At 48.6% G+C, this 18,950-nt stretch overlaps 1 protein-coding gene across 2 annotated transcripts in view; it reads left to right on the forward strand.

The window, feature by feature from the left end:
• LOC128345446 (dynamin-2-like) overlaps positions 1-18,407 on the forward strand; it is a 283,195-nt gene extending 264,788 nt beyond the window's left edge. For both annotated transcript variants that reach the window (XR_008316477.1, XM_053297377.1), the window contains one exon: positions 18,128-18,407. The gene's annotated coding sequence lies outside the window, so the exon portion shown is untranslated. The remainder of the gene's footprint in view (positions 1-18,127) is intronic.
• Positions 18,408-18,950: the final 543 nt, after the last annotated feature.

The raw sequence follows: 18,950 nt of genomic DNA on the forward strand, positions 1-18,950 counted from the left end.
GGTGAGCAACCTGCCTTTCTTCTTCATGGGCTCTGTGCACCACACATGGGATAATAGCAAGCTATCGTACCTGGATGGAGGGTGCAGCCCAAACCCAGGAGAGAAATAACGCAACAAAAGAAATCAAAGAAGCAAACTTTATTTCTCAATGAAAGCAGAACGCAGAACAGAGGCATCAAACATTGCCTGAGACCTGGAGTGAAAGTCCAAAGCATCATGTCGGATGAAGGTAGTTGGACGTGACCATGTAGTGGCCTTATAAATGTCAGACATAGAGACAAGGTTATAGAAAAGTGATGAGGTAGCCATTGCCCGCATGGAGTGTGCCCTAAAACAGACAGGCAGGGGTTCTGAAGCCCATTGATACGCCAAGGAGATAGCCTCCTTGACCCAAGCGGCAATCCTTTGCGATGAGACTGGTAGTCCCTTTGATGGGTCTGCATATGAAATGAACAAAAACTTAGATTTGCAGAAGGATTGCGTTCTGTCTTTAAAGAAGGCAAGAGCCCTCCTAACGTCCAGTGAGTGATATGCACGCTCCTCATCTGAGGTAGGTGTAGGGGGAAAGGTAGGCAAAGAAATATCTTGCAACATGCGAAACTCAGAAGCCACCTTGGGCAAAAAAAACATCAGGCTCTAATACAACTCTGTCTTTATGGAACACCAAATAAGGGGCATCAGAGCGCAATGCTTTAATTTCACTCACTCGTTTAGCTGAGGTAATTGCAACGAGAAACACTCTTTTTAAGGACAACAGTTTAAAGTTACATGTAGCCATGAGTTCGAAAGGAGCCTTCATTCACTGCTTCAGAACCAGTAGAAAATTCCAAGGTGGGACAGATTTAGGGGCAGGCGGAAACAAATGGAGCATCCCCTTCAAAAACCTGTTCACCAATTTGTGAGAGAACAAACCAGACACAGAATGCCTGTCGGCTATAGCCGCTAAGTGAACCCTTAAGGAAGAAACAGACAATCCTTTGTCTTTCAGAGACAGCAAATCATCAAAAATGAATGACAAAGGAGCTTCAGTCGCAGAACCACCCTTGTCAGCCATAGACTTAGAGAAGCAAGTCCATTTGGCTGAGTAAGATTTCAAGGTGGAAGGCTTCCTTGCCGCCATCAGCACTGCCTGCACCGGCTCACTGAAGGAGGTTGCGCCTCTATCCACCAGGCAGTCGGATGCAGAGACTCCACGTCCAGCTGGAGACAACAGCTGCCTTCCCCCATCAGAGGGTATGGTAACGATGGAAGATGCTGGTACGTCCTGTGTGACAACTGAAGAAGTGTGGTGAACCAGAGTTGCCTGGGCCACCATGGTGCGATTAGGATACATATGGCCTCGACCTGGACAATTTTCGGTAGGACTCTTGGTATCAAGGGGAATGGAGGAAACATGTCCAGGAGTTGGTTGCCCCAGTGCAGGAGGAAGGCGTCCTCTTCCAACTCCGGATCCCTTCCCACCCTGCTGCAGAATTGCACACACTGAGAATTCTGGGCTGACGCAAATACATCTCAACGCAGAGCTCTCCACTTGTGGAAGATCTTGCACAGCATGCCCGGATCCAGGCACCATTTGTGAGAAAGGATGTTTCACGACTCAGTGCATCCACCAAAGTGTTGACATTCCCTTGGATGTGTACTGCCAAAGGCCAAATTCCCCACTCCAGGCACCACATCCAGAGTCGCATTGCCAGACTGAGCAGAGAAAGAGATGCTGTCCCTCCCTGTCTGTTCAGGTAAGATCCGGCCATAGTGTTGTCTGTGAGGAGTACAGCAGATCCTTCTATCCAATGACAGAAAGCCTTGAGCACCAAGAAGATCACCCTGAGCTTGAGATAACTGATGTGATGGCATCGTTCTGCCTTTGTCCAAGTCCCAGCGACCACTAGGTCTTTGAAATGCGCTCCCCATCCCGTACTGGGGATGGCATCTGTGGTGATCATAAGGGTGGGCCTTCGCATGTGGAATAGAGTCCCTTGAGTGAGGTTGGACGTGCATGTCTATCAGGAGACTGCCCCCTGCGAGGCGCTGCAAGGAGCCACTGTTGAGAGTGTCTTTGCGGGCGAAACCTGCGCAGAAACCAGGCCTGTAAAGTCCTTAGGCGAAGAAAGGCCTGGGGCAGTGCCACAGGGGATGATGCCATCAGCCCAAGCAAGTGTTGGATAAACCTGGCCTGGTGTCTAGGATAGCATATTCTTCTGGTTTGAACAGCAGTTATCTCTCACCCTGCAAAACCAAACAGAAAACAAAACATGAAGTCTCTGGCATATCAAATGGCTCTTCAATCATTCCCACTCTCTCCTTCCTGATGCTCATACATTGACCAAACTCCTCCTCTTCGTCAAATTCTTCCAACACAAGGTCATCTGAAGAGAAGAGAAGAGACTTGATTTTCTTATTTGAATTGACTTGGATCAGAGGTAAGGAGGGACTCGTGCATATTGAATCAACGAAGGAGGGTCTACAGGGATGCAGTTCCGCCCTCCCCACTTCCCTGGAAATAGCCCAAGTTACCTTGGATGCTGCTCTTGGATGCTACCGGGAAAGCATCCTTCAGTGTTTTCAGCTGCAGAGATAGAGATGCATTTTATTTATTCAATATGTGGACTTCTTTTTCCATGTCTATGAGTATCAAAAAGATGATCCAGTTGGGTGCAAAGCTGAGGATTACCAAAGATGGAGCGTGGCTCTTTGGGGCACTGGGCAGCCAGAAGAGACCCAGGGGGAACCCAGCTCTCTGCTGTTCCTCCTGCCACTGCTGCTGTCCCAAGGGGCATTGGGTGAGCCCCAGTGGAAACAGCCCTTCTGCAGCAGGTGTGCTGCCAGGCAGCCCCAGGGTGACCAGAGACCAATAGGAGGTCTTCTTCTGAAGCTGGCACCTGGCAGGGGTCCCAGAGGATTCTGAAGAAGAGCCAAGCCATGTCCACAGAGGGGGACTTACATGAAAAGCTGGCAGGCTGGCCGCATGTTGCAGGAGACAGCTGCAGGCTTCCTGGGCCAGAGCCTGTAGCTGGGGATCCTTTGCAGTGCTGTACCTTTGGAGCTCCTGTGGGTTGAAAGAGCAGCTCAGTCATTGCACTGGCCTCAATCATCCCTGGCCATGCGACTGAGAGCTAAGCCCGGAAGGAATTGGCCCCATTACAGGATACCCATTGACTGACTGCCCAAACAAGTTTCAGAGGGATCTATTCCTGTACAAACATCCCCCCCAATTCAGTTCAGTCAAGGATGAAGACAGAAGCCCCATTCACACCTGATCTTCAACATTTGGACGACGAGTGGACAGTGCACAGGTGCAGAAGTGTACACAGGGACAGCTATACAGACAGGCTGTGGAAGGCAGGCACTGCTAGACTCTTCCCATCTGGACCATGCCATATTGGGGCCTCTACCCTGGTTCACTTTTTAAAGGAATGCAACTACAGTCATGCAGACAAAATCATGTCCAAGTGTTCAGACACCTGTACACACGTACTGCCTAATGTCCAAATAGGGCACATTACACATTAAATTGCACATTACACATTCAGTTGCACTTACCGTCAAGATGCTGGTCAAGTTGTGGACCGAGGGGGCCTCCTCCAGAAACCCCCTAATCATTCTCTGAAGAGATTGAAAGGTCTCATTCTAGGGGGGAAAGAGAAGATCAGGCATCAGTATGAGAGACAACACATCTTAAGAACACAATACTGAAAAAGCACTCATGCTTATGGCAGTATGGTGTTTGATTCCAGTTGGGCCGAGAAACAACCAGGCTATTTGGAAATAGGAAAGGCTACTCACAATGATCCCGGAAGATCAGAAATGTATGGAAGAACCTCTGCAGGCAGTCAAACCATTGCAAGGGCCCCAGGAGTAGAAGCAGCAGGAGTCTGTGCCGCAGGAGGAAAAAGCTCAAGGAGAACTTACATGTGTCCCTGGCTCCAGGTAGTTGGCTCCAGACACCGCCACGTGCAGCACTGCTGACCGCAGCTCCTCGGGCAACGGCGGCTTGATTTTGCTGGAAGGGGGGAAGGGGGAATATAAGATTTCATCGTGTGAGCAGGGCTGGTGATTCAGCCAAGGGAAGCTCATGGAGAGAAGAGGAACAGGGCAACAAAGCCAGTGTCAAGACGGTTGGTCTGTGACGGTTTCTCCTCTTTTCTCAAAAATGACCAATCCAGGCCTGGGGAGGCCCTGATGCCGATAAGGCTAGAGGACTTAACAAGATGTTACAAACCCCCTTAGAATTCATTGTCATCTTTTTTCAAAAGGGCAGATCCAGTTACAGATCTTGTCTAGTTTGCCACTGCCCTTTCCTGACACAAACCCCTCCGATTTAAGCCCTGGTGACTATGAGTCTACCTCAGCTCCGTGACGGTGTCCAGGGTTTTCCTGAAGAAGGAGCCAGGGTCAGGATGCGCGGTAATATCCTCCATTATCTCCTGGGAGAAGGTAAAGAGCAGAGGAGAGTTGATCACTACCCACATGGACTTCATTGGGATAGCTCCAACAACAACAACAACAACAACAACATTTTCACACTGTCTTTCAACAAAGGTTTCCAAAGTTGCTTACATAGAGAAATAATCAATAGAACAACAAACAAACAAACAATCAAGATGATGCCCCAAACACACAGTCTTGGCAGTCAGGTTTGGACTGAGCCTGCGCTTGGTCATTCTCTTCCATTCTCTGCTGCATCTCACTCACCAAAATGAATTCGACAATCTTCAGCTTGCTGAACTGCAATGTATCCGACTCTGCGCCATTGACTTGCACCGCAATGGAATTAAGAAAGGATGTCCACCAGAGAATGAGCTGAAAATCAGAAGCATTGAGCTGTTAGTGATGGAAGGACTTCTCTGTGGCTTCCTGGAAATGGACCAGACAGCCTTACTTTGTGGGTTGCTCTCAATCCCTTTCTGGGGACCCCACCCCCTCCATGGATTATTCTGCTGCTTCTCAGGGAGACTGCAGAACTGGGAAAAGGATCAGAGCAGAGGGTGGGTGCTCCCAGAGGGGCAAATGCCTCTCACAGAAACGACCTGGGCTATGTGGAGAAAGGCCCTCTACTCAATGATACCCTACCTTAGCTCTTTCCTTTTTTTGCCATGTGGTGCTCAAGGCTGGAAGGGAAGAAGAAATTCAGCCCACACATTTAAAACGAAGGCCCACAAATCTGCCAGTTTGCTAAGCACTAGCTGTCCCACCCTCCCAAAAGAGCCACCCGCAGTCCCAACCATTCCCCAGGAGCCTAGGGCACCTCCTCACCAATTGTGACTCCTGACGATGTTTGGAAGCCCTCTTCTGCAGTTGGAGGAGAAGCCAGAGTTGGAGGAGGAGCCGAAGTTGGCTCAACACGGTTCCTCCTCTTGAAGAACCTCCGTCTGGGGGGCTTCCCCTTGGAGTCACGTGTGGGGGAGGTCTGAAAGAGCTGCCTGCAGCACTGGCAGACCCTTCGCAGCCTAGAAGAGAGCAGGGAGAAGGTGAGAAAGAGACCCTTAGGCAGACATTTGGAGGAGAGGGGGCCAATGGGACAGGGAAGGATTGCAGAACAGAAGGAGGGCAGCAATACAGGTAGCCCAATAGGCTTCCAGGTATTGCACCGTCTTCTTTTTGGCTGAGGAATTACGTAGAGACAGCTGCCCAAATGCATTGGTGCAGAGACCTTTGGAACACTGTGTGCTGTTCTGCTCAACCCAACGCACCAAGCTTATGTTAGCGCTTGGAAAGGTATAGGAAAGGACCATGAAAGAGCTCAGGGGTGCAGCTCCTTCCCGGAAGGGAAGAGGTGGAGGCAACTGGGACCTTTTCATTTAGAAAGAAGAAAAGAAGCGGGGGCATGACAGAGGTTCACCCTCTCTTCACATCGTGCATCATGTTTGGGATGGGTTGGGGGACTATGCTGCCACAAGATGAAGTGAAGGCCAGTGCCCTAGCCAGGAGTCACTTTTCACTTGCAACTCACACAGTTGTGCCGGCTGCATTGGCGCTGCTAGGGACACCCTGCTGCTGGACTAGGAAGTGGAGATGACACTGCTGCTGGGTGTGGACTGCACACTAGAAGTAGGCACTCCCCCAAAAGGCTGAGCAGTCCTAGGCCTCCAAAGGCGTGTGACAGACCCAACACGAAGAGTAGCACACTTCAGTAACAAGGATTTATGATTAGCTAAAAAGGAAAAGGTGTGTAATAAGAACAAGTGTCTTTTCATAAGACAGTCTGTAAGAGAGAGTTTTCATTCAGCATACTGATAACACCCTGCACCAAATCTCTGGAGGATCTCTCCCAGCGGTTTCATGTAGGTGTTAAAGTACTTTGGAGACAATATGGAGCCCCAAGGAACACCATAGGAAAGTTCAGATTGGAAAGAGCAACGGTCTCCAAGGGACCCCGTGTGGAATCTGCAAAGCAGTGCCTCCCACCCCCAAAGCCACCACTGCAAAGCAGTGCCTCCCACCCCCAGCCCCCTCCGACACTCCATCATCAAAGATGATGATTTCAGTATGACAGCCGATATGCGTAAAGATGTGCTTTTTTGATTGGACTGTGTAACTGAACAGGCCAGGCTTGCAGCCTCTTGCAAACTCAAGAAGTGTTCTCCCATATGGCCTGAAAGACTAGAACATAGGCAAATCCATGTGATCAATGAGCTTGGGGGAAATGGACTTATGAAGGGCTTTAAAGTGGAGTCATGCAGAGAAGCTGCCACAAGGTGTCAGTGTTGCATACTTAATCAAGGGGTGAGACCCAGCTTTTCTGCATGCCAGACACAGACAGAGTCACAGCGTTCTTTGGAGCGAATACATTCTGATGTCATAGGAACATAGGAAGCTGCCATATACGGAGTCAGACCATAGGTCTATCTAGCTCAGTATTGTCTACACAGACTGGTAGTGACTTCTGCAAGGTTGCAGGCAGGAATCTCTCTCAGCCCTATCTTGGAGAAGCCAGGGAGGGGACTTGGAACCTTCTGCTCTTCCCAGAGCGGCTCCATCCCCTAAGGGGAAGAGCTTACAGTGCTATTCTCCCATTCATATGCAACCAGGGCGGACCCCAACCTTGCAGAAGCCGCTGCCAGTCTGTGCAGACAATACTGAGCTAGATGGACCTATGGTCTGACTCAGTCTATGGCAGCTTCCTATGTGTTCCTAAGTCCTTGCAAAGCAGATTGCCAGCTAAAGCAATAGACAAGACACCATTGGGCTTGGGCACAAAGCCTCTCTAAACCATGTCAAAATGTTGGGATCAAAGGCTTCTGCATAGGTCCAAAAGGCCAAGAGAACCAAACTCAATCACAAATGCGAACTGGGAGTGTTGGCTGGATATGCGCCTGGCCAAAAGGGATAGAGAATCCTTGATCCTACAAGTGGAGAGGTCAGGATCTACAAGGTGGTGTCATTTGATGAGAGACAAGGGCCAACTAGAGGTGATGTACCAGAACTTGTGCCAGAGATCCAGGTGAAAGAGGAACCACGTGGGTGGAGTCTCATGATGCAAGAGCCAGACCGTGAATCCAAAGAATCTGTGCCACAAGCAGAAGGAGGTTCAGAAGGGGATACAGATTCAGAAGGGGCTGCACAGCCGGAGCCCCAACTGAGGCACTGCCAGAGCCCCAACAAAGGGGCTCCACCCCAAAGGTTCTCACTCGGGACCAAAGGAGGAGAGCTACAAGAACCCACCACATGGCGAGAGAAAGAAAAGATGCCAGCTGACAAAAGGTGAGGAAATGCAGCATTCGAAGAAATTGACACCCTGCACAAAAATGAGACTTGAAGACTTGTGTCAATCCCCGCAGGAAGAAAGACTGCGGGATGCAAGTGGGTCTTGAAAGTCAAGCAGGATGCAGAAGGGGAGGCAGAGCGCTACAAGGCGAGGCAAGTAGCCAAGGGATACTCCCAGAACTATGCTGAGGACTACAATGAGACCTTTGCACCACTTGTGACAGACACTTCAATTAGGACACTGCTCAGCGTGGCAGCGGCCAGAAAGATGCAAGTTGAACACATGGATGTAAAGACTGCCTTCCCTCATGGGGAAATCGAGGAAGACATCTACATGCAACAGCCACCAGGCTATGAGCTACCTAGAAAGAAGGGGCTTGGTGCAAACTAGAAAGGAGCATCTATGGCTTCCAAACAAGCAGCCAGAGCGTGGAATGAGAAACGAAATCAACTGCTCCTTTAGGAAAGGTTCTCGTAAGGAAAAGCTGACCCCTGCCTATATTCAAGAAAAGCTTTGCCATATATGGGCAAAACTTAAGTACCCCCAAATATACCTAGGATACCAATAGGGCTGGCTCATTATTAGAGAATAGCAACTCAGGCTTGTATTGTGCCAGCTCAGATGCAGCTCTTTGATTAGAACATTGAAGTCCACTCCCCTCTTCCACAATCAAGCGTGATTTCAGTGCATGACAAGCAACACCAAACAGCTTGGGATGTCCCATGTGCAGCCTGGCTTGCTCTGTACAGGCCTCTGCTACGGGGGAAACTTGTCTCAGGCTAGTTAGATGGTCATGAACATGTTCCAAAGCACAGCTTGGGGCACTCCCTTCTTCTTTGTCTGCTCTGCTCCTTCCTTCCTTCCTTCCTTCCCTCCCCATGAAGGAAGTACAAGTTGCAGGCTTTTAATCTAAGTTTGTAACTTCTTTAGAACAATCTGTTTTAGAACAGTTTCTTTTTAAAAAAACACTTTAAAAAACACTTAAAAACACTTTCTCCAGGCCTCTACTCTGAGCTCATCCAACTGGATTACTCTGCTAAATGAGGGAGGTGGATTCAAATTCCCCTCTACAATTGGGACATCCGCCAAGCACGTCACAATAGGCGTGTTCACAGCTGGTGCCCTTCCTGATCGGGCAGGCAGGTGGGCAGGGGACTCTAGTCAGACCTGGCCAGGAAGAGAGGGAGCAAGGCAAAGCTGTTATGGAATCCTACTTACTTTGCAAAGAAGTCTTTCCTCATCTTCTCCCCCATTTCCCTCCCTGTCTAACTATTCCCCCCTGACTACCTATCCCTCCTTTTACTAAAAGCTGACTGTCCCTCCCTCCCCCGCTAGACCCCTCCCAAAACCACAACAAACAAACAAACAAACAACAAACAACAAAATAACAAATACTAACACTAACACTGAATAAATAAATAAATTGATAAATAAATGAATGGATGAATAAATAGATGGATAAATAGATGGATAGATAGATGGATAGATAGATAGATAGATAGATAGATAGATAGATAGATAGATAGATTTGACAGAAACAGAAACGGACTCTCTACACTCTCTTTCCTCGCTATCTCTCCAACTCCTCTCCACCTCGCCTCCTCCCTCCTCGCCTAACTCACCCACAAAGAGCAGCTGAGCCCTGGAGGTGTCATGAAAGAGGATGTGTCATCAGCCTCAACAATGGCCATTGGTCCTCTTGCCTCTAGAGGATGTGTCATAAGCCTCAGCAATGGCCATTGGTCCTCTTGCTTTCAGGACTTGGAGGCATCTCCTGCCAACTGGGCAAAGAGGACCCTTTTAAAAGTGGGGATTCTCTTCACTGAGCAGGGGAGGGGAGCACCTGGCTCTTTCCACCCCCTGCAGAGTAACCCCCCAGTGATGGTTGCTGGTGTCTATCTTATATTTCTTTTTAGATGGTGCGCCCTTTGGGGACAGGGAATCCATCTTCCTTCCTTTCTTATTACTCTATGTAAACTGCTTTGGAAACTTGTGTCAAAAAGAGGTGAAGAAGAAGAAGAAGAAGAAGAAGAAGAAGAAGAAGAAGAAGAAGAAGAAGAAGAAGAAGAAGAAGAAGAAGAAGAAGAAGAAGAAGAAGAAGAAGAAGAAGAAGAAGAAGAAGAAGTAGTTCTTTCAAACCTCACCCTTCATGTTCTCATGTCGGTTTATCTGAGAAATCAGAGGGCTCTCTTGACCACCATGTTTAAAGCAAGACCATCACAGGTCCCTCATAGCAGACACCCACACCACCATCCACTGTCCTTCATCCAAACAGCTACCTTTGTGGCTGAGCTCTGCTCTTGTTTCTGCAAGACACAAGGACTCCTTCCTTCAGTGCCATCTTGACACCCATTCACACCTGCGCGGACACACATCTCTTTGCTTTCTCCCCCCTCCCCCACACTGGCTCTGTCCTCTGCTCTTTCCAGAGTGTGGCAATGCTATCATGTGCCCACCAGGAGGCAGCACAGAGCAGGTCGGGCTACCAATTTTACTTTAATAAAATAAAATAAAATCAATCAATAAAAATCTGGAGTTCTACAAACCTTTTTTAAAAAGCGTGTTTACTGTTTTGGTGGGAAGGAATTCATCAATGAATAAATGTTTCAAGTGTAAGGCAGACATCCAACACATTGAGTGAAGCTATAGTTCTTTTGTTTAGAAGCATGATTTATATCCTGTTTTTTCAATAAAAAATTCTCAAGCAGGGGCGTGGCTACAATTGAACAATGGGGGATAAATGTCCCTGAACGCCAGGGGGAGAGGGACCAGCTGGCTTTGGTGACAGCTTGTCCTTTGCTTTCCTGCTCATGCCTCTCTGAAGAAGAGGGGGTAGGGGCCAATCTTCACTTTTTAGCTAGGGCCCACTTCAATCTGCCATGCCCCTGTTCACAGGACAGCTTGATTTTGCATCTCATTCTCAAACGAATGATTGCACGACTATTGCTGTCATCATGAAATCATCATCTTTGGTGATAAGAGTGTCTGAGGGGGTTGGGGGTGGGAGGCACTGCTTTGCCACTTTCATATGGAGAAGACATAACCTCCCTAATTTGCCTGCCTGGAGATGGTGATGGGCTGGACGAGGGATAAGAAACTGAGACTGAATTCAGATAAGACGGAGGCTCTTGTTGTGCCTCTTTGGAAATCGGGGGGTGATTTTGATCTGCCAGTCCGGGATGGGGTCACACCTTGCCAGAAGGAACAGGTGCGCAGTCTGGGAGTGCTTTTGGATCGAATCTTCTCCCTGGTGTCCCAGGATGAGGCGGTGGCCAGAGGTGATTTCTATCAGCTTCGGCTGATACGCCAGCTGCATCCATTGCTTGAGATCAATGGCCTCAGAATGGTGGTCCATATGCTGCTACATATATCTCGGTGCTTACATTTGCTGGTAACCTCCAGATTTGACTACTGCAATGCACTCTATGTGGAGCTACCTTTGTATGTAGTCCAGATACTGCAGTCGGTACGGGTTGCCAGGTGGGTCTCTGGGTCCTCTCGGAGTGACCATATGATTCCAGCATTGATAGAACTACACTGGCTACTTATAAGTTCCAGGGCAAAATACAAGGTGCTGGCTATCACCTATAAAGCTCTGAACAGGTTAGTCTTTAAGAGAACATCTTCTTCGCCATGAGCCCCACTGCCCACTCAAGTCATTGGGAGAGGTTCCGCTGCAGTTGCCACTGGCTCGTCTGGTGGCGACTAGGAATGTGCATGGAACCAGTTATGCCGGTACTCCTCAGGCTCGAGCGAGCTGGGCCAGCTCAGCCGTACACTTGTCAAGGGGAATCCAAGTAGGATGCCTCTTTAAGAGTACCGGCAATTCCCTGTCCTCAAAAGGGGGAGTGGGCAAAAGGCTTGGAAGGTGGATTTAGATTAGGGATACAAGAAAGGCCCTTGTGGTTGACTGCTGCACTATTCCGTCAGTAGCTTCCTCCCTCCTTCACTTCCACTGAGTCTCCTCCTCTCCAAGCATGGGAAGGAGAGCCCTGCTGTTGCCCAAACAAGAGAGTCCAGAGGGAAGCCAGGCAGCTGCTGGGAGCTCCTGTGTGATTTCAAAGTTTGGGTTCACTCCATGAATGAACGCTAGTCGCTGTGCTCTATCCTTGATAGCACTGCTCTCACCCACTGCAACAGAGTCATATTCAAAGTGTGAGCAACGTTCTTTGAGCTGCCCACTGAGGCTCCTGGATATCTCTGCCTCACAGTGTTGGATAGTCATTCTGGACAAGCGTCTGTCCTGCAGCACTCTTTTCTTTTCTGGAAACAGTACCTCAGCAGCTCTCATTCAATACAGTTTTGCATATTCAGCATCTCTAAATGGCCAACCTAGATGTGCTGTCAACTGGGCAATCTTGAAGCTTCCTCTTGCCATGCTTCATTCATAGCCATAGCTCTTGGGAATATGTTCTGTTGAGCTCAACATTTCCTTTTCAGTTGCTGCACTCTGGCACATCTCTCAGTGGCACCTAAAGAGCCAAAGGTTTTCTGAGGTCTGCTGTCAGAACGCCTCTGGCTATTGAATCCTTTGGGTACTGCAACCTGTTCTTGACACACCAGGCATAGGTATTTGCCACTGTATTCCAAGAACAGGTATTCTTCTGGCCACTTGTGTTGAAATGGCCTGTGGTCCTGCTCTATCTTCCTCCTCTTTGGTTTTGGAACTGCTGCCATTGCAGAGGCAATTTCAGCCCTTGTATTGCACCTATCAACCAAACACTACAATTAAAATAGGGACAGGGATCCAGACACAGCTCTCTCACTTCCCTGCTGCCATTCATCATCATCTCTAGCTCCAAAGGAGATCTTAAGTCATGAAGAACAACAACAACAACTCTTAACTCACTGGCCAGCACTGACTTGTCCCTGACAAGACTGAAAAGTCCGTGACTTTTCTCTCAGCCTAACCCGCCTCACAGGCTTGTTGTGAGGATAAATAAGGTAAGCATATACACTGCCCCTTGGAGGAAGAGCGGGATATCAATTTAGAAGTCTAAGAAAAGACATGTCAAATCACATGTCATGAACACTGATGCTGAGTTTCATTCTTAATCATATGAACGTTTCATTGCTCTCCTTTTCACAAATGTTCGGTCTGTGTAAGAATCCATCTGGCCATTTGTCTTTCAAACGACAAATTTCCACCATGGTTCTATTTCCCCGGTACACCACTGCAATGAGGATTGTATTCCGACATCAAAATAGAAGAAGAACCGCCCTGCTGGGTCAGGCCCAAGGAGGCCCATCGAGTCCAGCATCCTGTTTCACACAGTAGCCCACCAGATGCCCCTGAGAAGCCCACAGGCCAGAGCGGAATATCTGTTCTGTGGATACAATGGCCAGTTGTATTCAGGCCAGGGCTACTTGTGCAACAGAATTTCATATAACCTGCACTGCCAGGCTTCATTTTTGTATGGGATGTGGACTCTTTTTTAGTGGTTTTTTTTTGAGAAGCGGTTCAGGTGTGTGCATGTGAATATGAGAGAGAGTGAGAAAGAGACGGGGGGAGGGAGGGGGGAGCGCTTAGTGGCCTGTAGAGGTGTGTCTCTCCATCATGCCTTAATACATCGATAGTGTACCCTTTAGGCACCACAATCCTCTTTGTTTTTCATACAAGATGAATTGCTAAAGATTTCGGCCACAATCCTACAAAGCTATGTGTGGGAAATTAGTTGTTTCTGCAGCTCAACACAGCTTTGAATTTCCTCCCACCTCCCCACAGCAACAACCCCCCACCCTCCGCAAAGCCTCTTTGGAGCAGCAGCAAACAGAAGAGTCCACTTATTTTGCTTGGGCTAACTCTCTGCCTCCCCACATCCAGCAATCCTCTTGCTTGCCTGAACACCATAGAAAAAACCAGTCCACTGGTCTTGCTGCTTGTCTCCCACCCCACAACTCCTCCCAACTCCCCACAATACGAATATGACACATATTTATATACTGCTTTTCAACAAAAGTTCCCCAAGCGGTTGACATAGATAGAGAAATCAATAAGATGGCCCACAATAAAACACCACCCCTTTTGGGAGCAGTAGCAAACAGAAGCATCCACTTCAGTTGCTTTAGCTGCCCCCCTTTCCCAACTCCATTGCCTTCCCACTTCCCCAAATCCAGCAAACCTCCCTCACAGCAGCAGAAAACATAAAGAGACAAGTCCGCTGTCCAGACGATCACTGAAAATCGAGATGGGCTCCTCTAGCCCGGTTTTCAGTGATCGTCAGAATAGCTTCAAAGGAGTGCGCATGTCGTCATCTTTCTCATGGAGTTAGTGCTAAACCATGACATTCCTCTTGGGAAGCTGTGGCTCAGAAACGGACAGATATGTAAGCTGCTGTGACCACATACATCCCTCAAACATACCCATGAAGTGCCGTTTGAGAATGGAAGCCTTCACCTGGGCCGGGGCTGCCCCTCGCTGAAGGTCTTGGAGCAGAGACTGGATCGTCAGCTGTGCTGGGGATTCTCTAGCTCTGGATTCCCAGCGTCATGCAGCAGATTGGCCCAGGTGGCCCAGGTGGCCCACAAGGCCCCCTCCAACTCCCCCATTCCCCACTCACTCCAGACAGAATTTCTGCTTCTCCTTTGGTTCTGAAGAGCTGAAGGCTGGTCTCCTGGTCTTCTGTGTGCATGATTGGTCTCTGTGTATTAGGATACCTCTTCCTTTAGTTAGGATGCTTTCTGAATTTGTGGCTCCAGGTCAACGTCAGTGCTGAACTGCTGTTTTTTCAAAATGTACCTTCTCGATTATTCTTTCTACAGAGGAATTTAGTTGTTTCTCCCAGGGAACCAGTCAAGGCACAGAGCAGAAATCCTGTTTTTTCTCTGCTACTTCAGTTTGCCAGAAATAGATCCATATTTTTAAAAACCAATGATCTTGCTGACTTCCAAGAATGAGAGGAGAGCTGGTCTTGTGATAACAAGCATGACTGGTTCCCAGAGCTAACCAGGGTCCGCCCTGGTTATATATGCATAGGAGACTAGATGTGTGAGCACTGTAAGATACTCCCCGTAGTGGCTGGAGCCACTCTGGGAAGAGCAGAAGGTTCCAAGTTCCTTCCCTGGCTTCTCCAAGATAGGACAAGATTTATTTATTTTTCATAGGACAAGATTTTTTTAATTGAACCAACAAACTACCAAAGCATACAGTACGTTGCCAAAGCACAATGATATACAAAGTGGTTGTTTGTACATGATATATCTACCAAGATTGACACACAATGATTTGGAAACCCACAAGGTTATGAAGTATATGCAGGTAGTACTGTAACTCGGGGGTGGGGGATTTCAAGGCACATCAGGTAACTGGGGGGGTTACATCCGACGTCCATTTCCACAATTTGTCCCATTGCTGTTTAGAAGAGATACTCTTGTCTTTTTGCACATAACCATACAAACTGTTCCAGAAGAGATTTACTGTCTCATCTGCGTGAACCTCTCGGTTGCGCCTTCCCTCTCTATTCCTATGCAGGAGCATTGCATCAATGACATACAGGTTTACTAACCTGATGACGAGGAGGGGAACATTCCAATTCCCTAGTATGAGTGTTGGAAAGTTAAAGGACTTTGCGCTGTCTCATGCCTCAGACAGCGGAGGACAGACTAGTAAGTCAGAGGGCTAGAAGGTCAAAGACATTTGGTCATCACTTCCCGCTGCTCTGATGCTATCCCTTTGAAATGTAGATGACTAATCTCAGGGACTTCCTTCCTTCTTCTCTTCTCTCTCTTGCTACCTGGCTCTTTACCTTGCAACATGGCAAGTCTCTTGCCCTGCACCATATGTGCAGAGAAGATGGTGAATCCATCTGCATCCACTTAGATAGATGGATTAGAGATCCTAAATCCTCACTTTCCTATCTAGAATGGAGTTCCTTAATAAATGCCTTTTATATTGATTGGAAACTAGCAATTGGCTCCAAGTTACTTTACTCTTAGCACACAGGCATGCCTCACTAAATCCGCTGTGTTTGTGCCTCTGTGCACTCTACTATATTGAAAAGAGATTCTCTCACCACAGAGAATTTCCAACAATGAGGGCACCCGTTGTGTCCCGTTTCCTTGAAGGTTTCTTTCTGGGACCTCGAAAAGAGGTTCTGTGGCTCAAACCCGGTGTTAGTTCTTCCCAAGTCTGTTTTTCCAAATCAGGCCACTCTAACAGCTCGCTTACTCCCTGCCACACTCTTTTGGCTGCCACACACTCTTTGAAGAAATGTGAGTAGGTTTCCCTGAAAGTTTTACCTAGCTCACTAGCTTTCTGTTTGCAAGTAATTTGAGGGCACTCTTGCTGCTCCTCTGGGAGCCATGGCTTGACCGCATTAAGTGGTAGTACTTGATGGTATAAGCTGACGAGAGTTGCTGACGTCCGGGGTCCATTTTAACAAATACACTTTTGTCAGCATTTGATTCTGAGCCCGAGATCTTGCCATGTTTCCAGAAGAGGTCTAGTATTACAGAGATTTCATTTTCATTCGATAACAGTAATGTAACATCATCGGCATGAGCTACAAATTTTACCCTAAACTCAGAGTACGGTTCTGAGTGGACAGGTGGTTCGGCTATCCCCTCACTCTCCCTCCTCCTCCCTCCCGGGAAGATCTCGCAGGGCGGAGGGATAGATAGGGCTGAGAGAGATTCCTGCCTGCAACCTTGGAGAAGCCACTGCCAGGCTGTGTAGACAATACTGAGCTTGATGGAGCTATGCTCTGACTAGATGGCAGCTTCCTATGTTCCTAAGAATCATGGTCAGTGAGGTAATAGGGGTGTGCATTTCGGGTTTTCGGTGATTCGGCTCGGGACCCGAGCCGAATCACCTTTGTTCTGTTCTGTGTCCGAATTTTGCTGACCCGAATCACCCCCGATTCGTTTCGGATTCGGATTTAATCCGAATCCGAATCCGAATCGATTCGGATCAGCAAAAAGGATTCTGGAGCCAAAAGAGTGGGGTGGGGTGGTAGTGCCTAATGGGTGTAGGCTACCACCCAAATTTCAGGGGGATGGGACAAAGGGCTGATTTTTTGTGATTTTTTGAAGTTTTTGTGTCTTTGGGGCAGATTGGGGGCAGAAAGCGTATCTGCCCCAAAAGAGTGGGGTGGGTGGTAGTGCCTAATGGGTGTAGGCTGCCACCCCAATTTCAGGGGGGTGGGACAGAGGGCTTATTTTTTGTGAATTTCTTAAGTTTTTGTGTCTTTGGGGCAGATTGGGGGCAGAAAGCGTATCTGCCCCAAAAGAGTGGGGTGGGGTGGTAGTGCCTAATGGGTGTAGGCTGCCACCCCAATTTCAGGGGGGTGGGACAGAGGGCTTATTTTTTGTGAATTTCTTAAGTTTTTGTGTCTTTTGGGCAGATGGGGGGGCAGAAAGTGTATCTGCCCCAAAAGAGTGGGGTGGGGTGGTAGTGCCCAATGGGTTTAGGCTGCCACCCCAATTTCAGGGGGGTGGGACAGAGTGCTAATTTTTTGTGAATTTCTGAGGATTTTCTTGGGTGCAGCAGAGTGAGTGATTGATTCATTCATTCATGCAGCATATAGTACTCTCAACTCTAGATGACCCTAACACTCTCGCTTTTCTCTCACTTTCTCCTTAATTACTATGACGAGTATGGGAATGAATCAATCTAGCACTCTGCTCTGCTGCACCCAAGAAAACCCTCAGAAATTCACAAAAAATCAGCCCTCTATCCCACCCCCCTGAAATTGGGGTGGCAGCCTACACCCATTAGGCACTACCACCCCACCCCACTCTTTTGGGGCAGATACACTTTCTGCCCCCCCATCTGCCCCAAAGACACAAAACCCTCATTAATTCACAAAAAATCAGCCCTCTGTCCCACCCCCCTGAAATTGGTGTGGTAGCCTACACCCATTAGGCACTACCACCCCACCCCACTCTTTTGGGGCAGATACGCTTTCTGCCCCCAATCTGCCCCATAGACACAAAAACTTCAAAAAATCACAAAAAATCAGCCCTTTGTCCCACCCCCCTGAAATTGGGGTGGCAGCCTACACCCATTAGGCACTACCACCCCACCTCACTCTTTTGGGGCACATCCACTTTCTGTCCCCCCCATCTGCCCCAAAGACACAAAAACTTCAGTAATTCACCAAAAATCAGCCCTCTGTCCCTCCCACCCCCCTGAAATTGGGGTGGCAGCCTACACCCATTAGGCACTACCACCCCACCCCACTCTTTTGGGGCAGATCCACTTTCTGTTCCCCCATCTGCCCCAAAGACACAAAAACTTCAGTAATTCACCAAAAATCAGCCCTCTGTCCCTCCCACCCCCCTGAAATTGGGGTGGCAGCCTACACCCATTAGGCACTACCACCCCACCCCACCCCACTCTGCTGCCCCATATCCCACTCTAAGTCCAGCAACAGTGCCCTGCCCTGAACCTCACCTCATCCAAACTTCTTTCGCCCACTACAGTCAACAGACAGGCACAGCCAGGAGGGAACACACATAGGACGCACGCAAGACAACAACACTCCGCAAGTGGAGCAGCAAGTCTTGGCATGTTGTTGTTGCCCCCTCCTCGCCCACACAGCTTTGAAGAGTAACGGATGATGATGGCAGATAAGAAGAGAATGGCAGCACGCACGTGTCTCTGGACATTTCTTTTCCTGTCTGACTCTGTGGCATGAGATCGCCGCATCTATGTATCGGCAAGCACAATCTTCAAATAAAATGCTGTCAATCAACTCGCAAACATGACCCGATCTTCATTTGGAAACATAATGCAATGATGCATCTCCCCACACACATGCACAGGCACAGTGAATTGCACCTGTCCTGTCCTTTACCGGGCCCCACACGGACACACCACTCCACACCACATCACACAACAACACCACATACCACGAAGAGGTCTCTGCAACAAAGCAAGCTAGAATTTTTGCAGGCTTTTTCAGATTGCATCCCAATGCATGCCGCAGATACTGGGCAGAAAGACTGTGCAATCACATGATATGACATTACCACTAGTTCGGAGTCTAGAAGATGCCTTTATTCCCCTGTGTGTGTGCACTGTGCGGGTTTGCTGCTCAAGTCACTCACTCTCTGCAAGAGGGTTAGGGCTGAAAAGGGCTGTGTCGCCTCAGGTTGCAATGTGTGCTCTCTCTGTCTGCGTGAGACAGACATTTGTGTGAGGGCTGCACCAGCATCAAGCTCATCATTGGCAACACAGCTTTTTGGGGGGAGGGGAGGGGAGGGTGGGTGCATGTGTGTGTGTGTGCCGCTTCAGGCACAGCAG

This window comes from Hemicordylus capensis, chromosome 2 (genome assembly GCF_027244095.1).
Source record: "Hemicordylus capensis ecotype Gifberg chromosome 2, rHemCap1.1.pri, whole genome shotgun sequence".
Lineage (NCBI taxonomy): Eukaryota > Metazoa > Chordata > Lepidosauria > Squamata > Cordylidae > Hemicordylus > Hemicordylus capensis.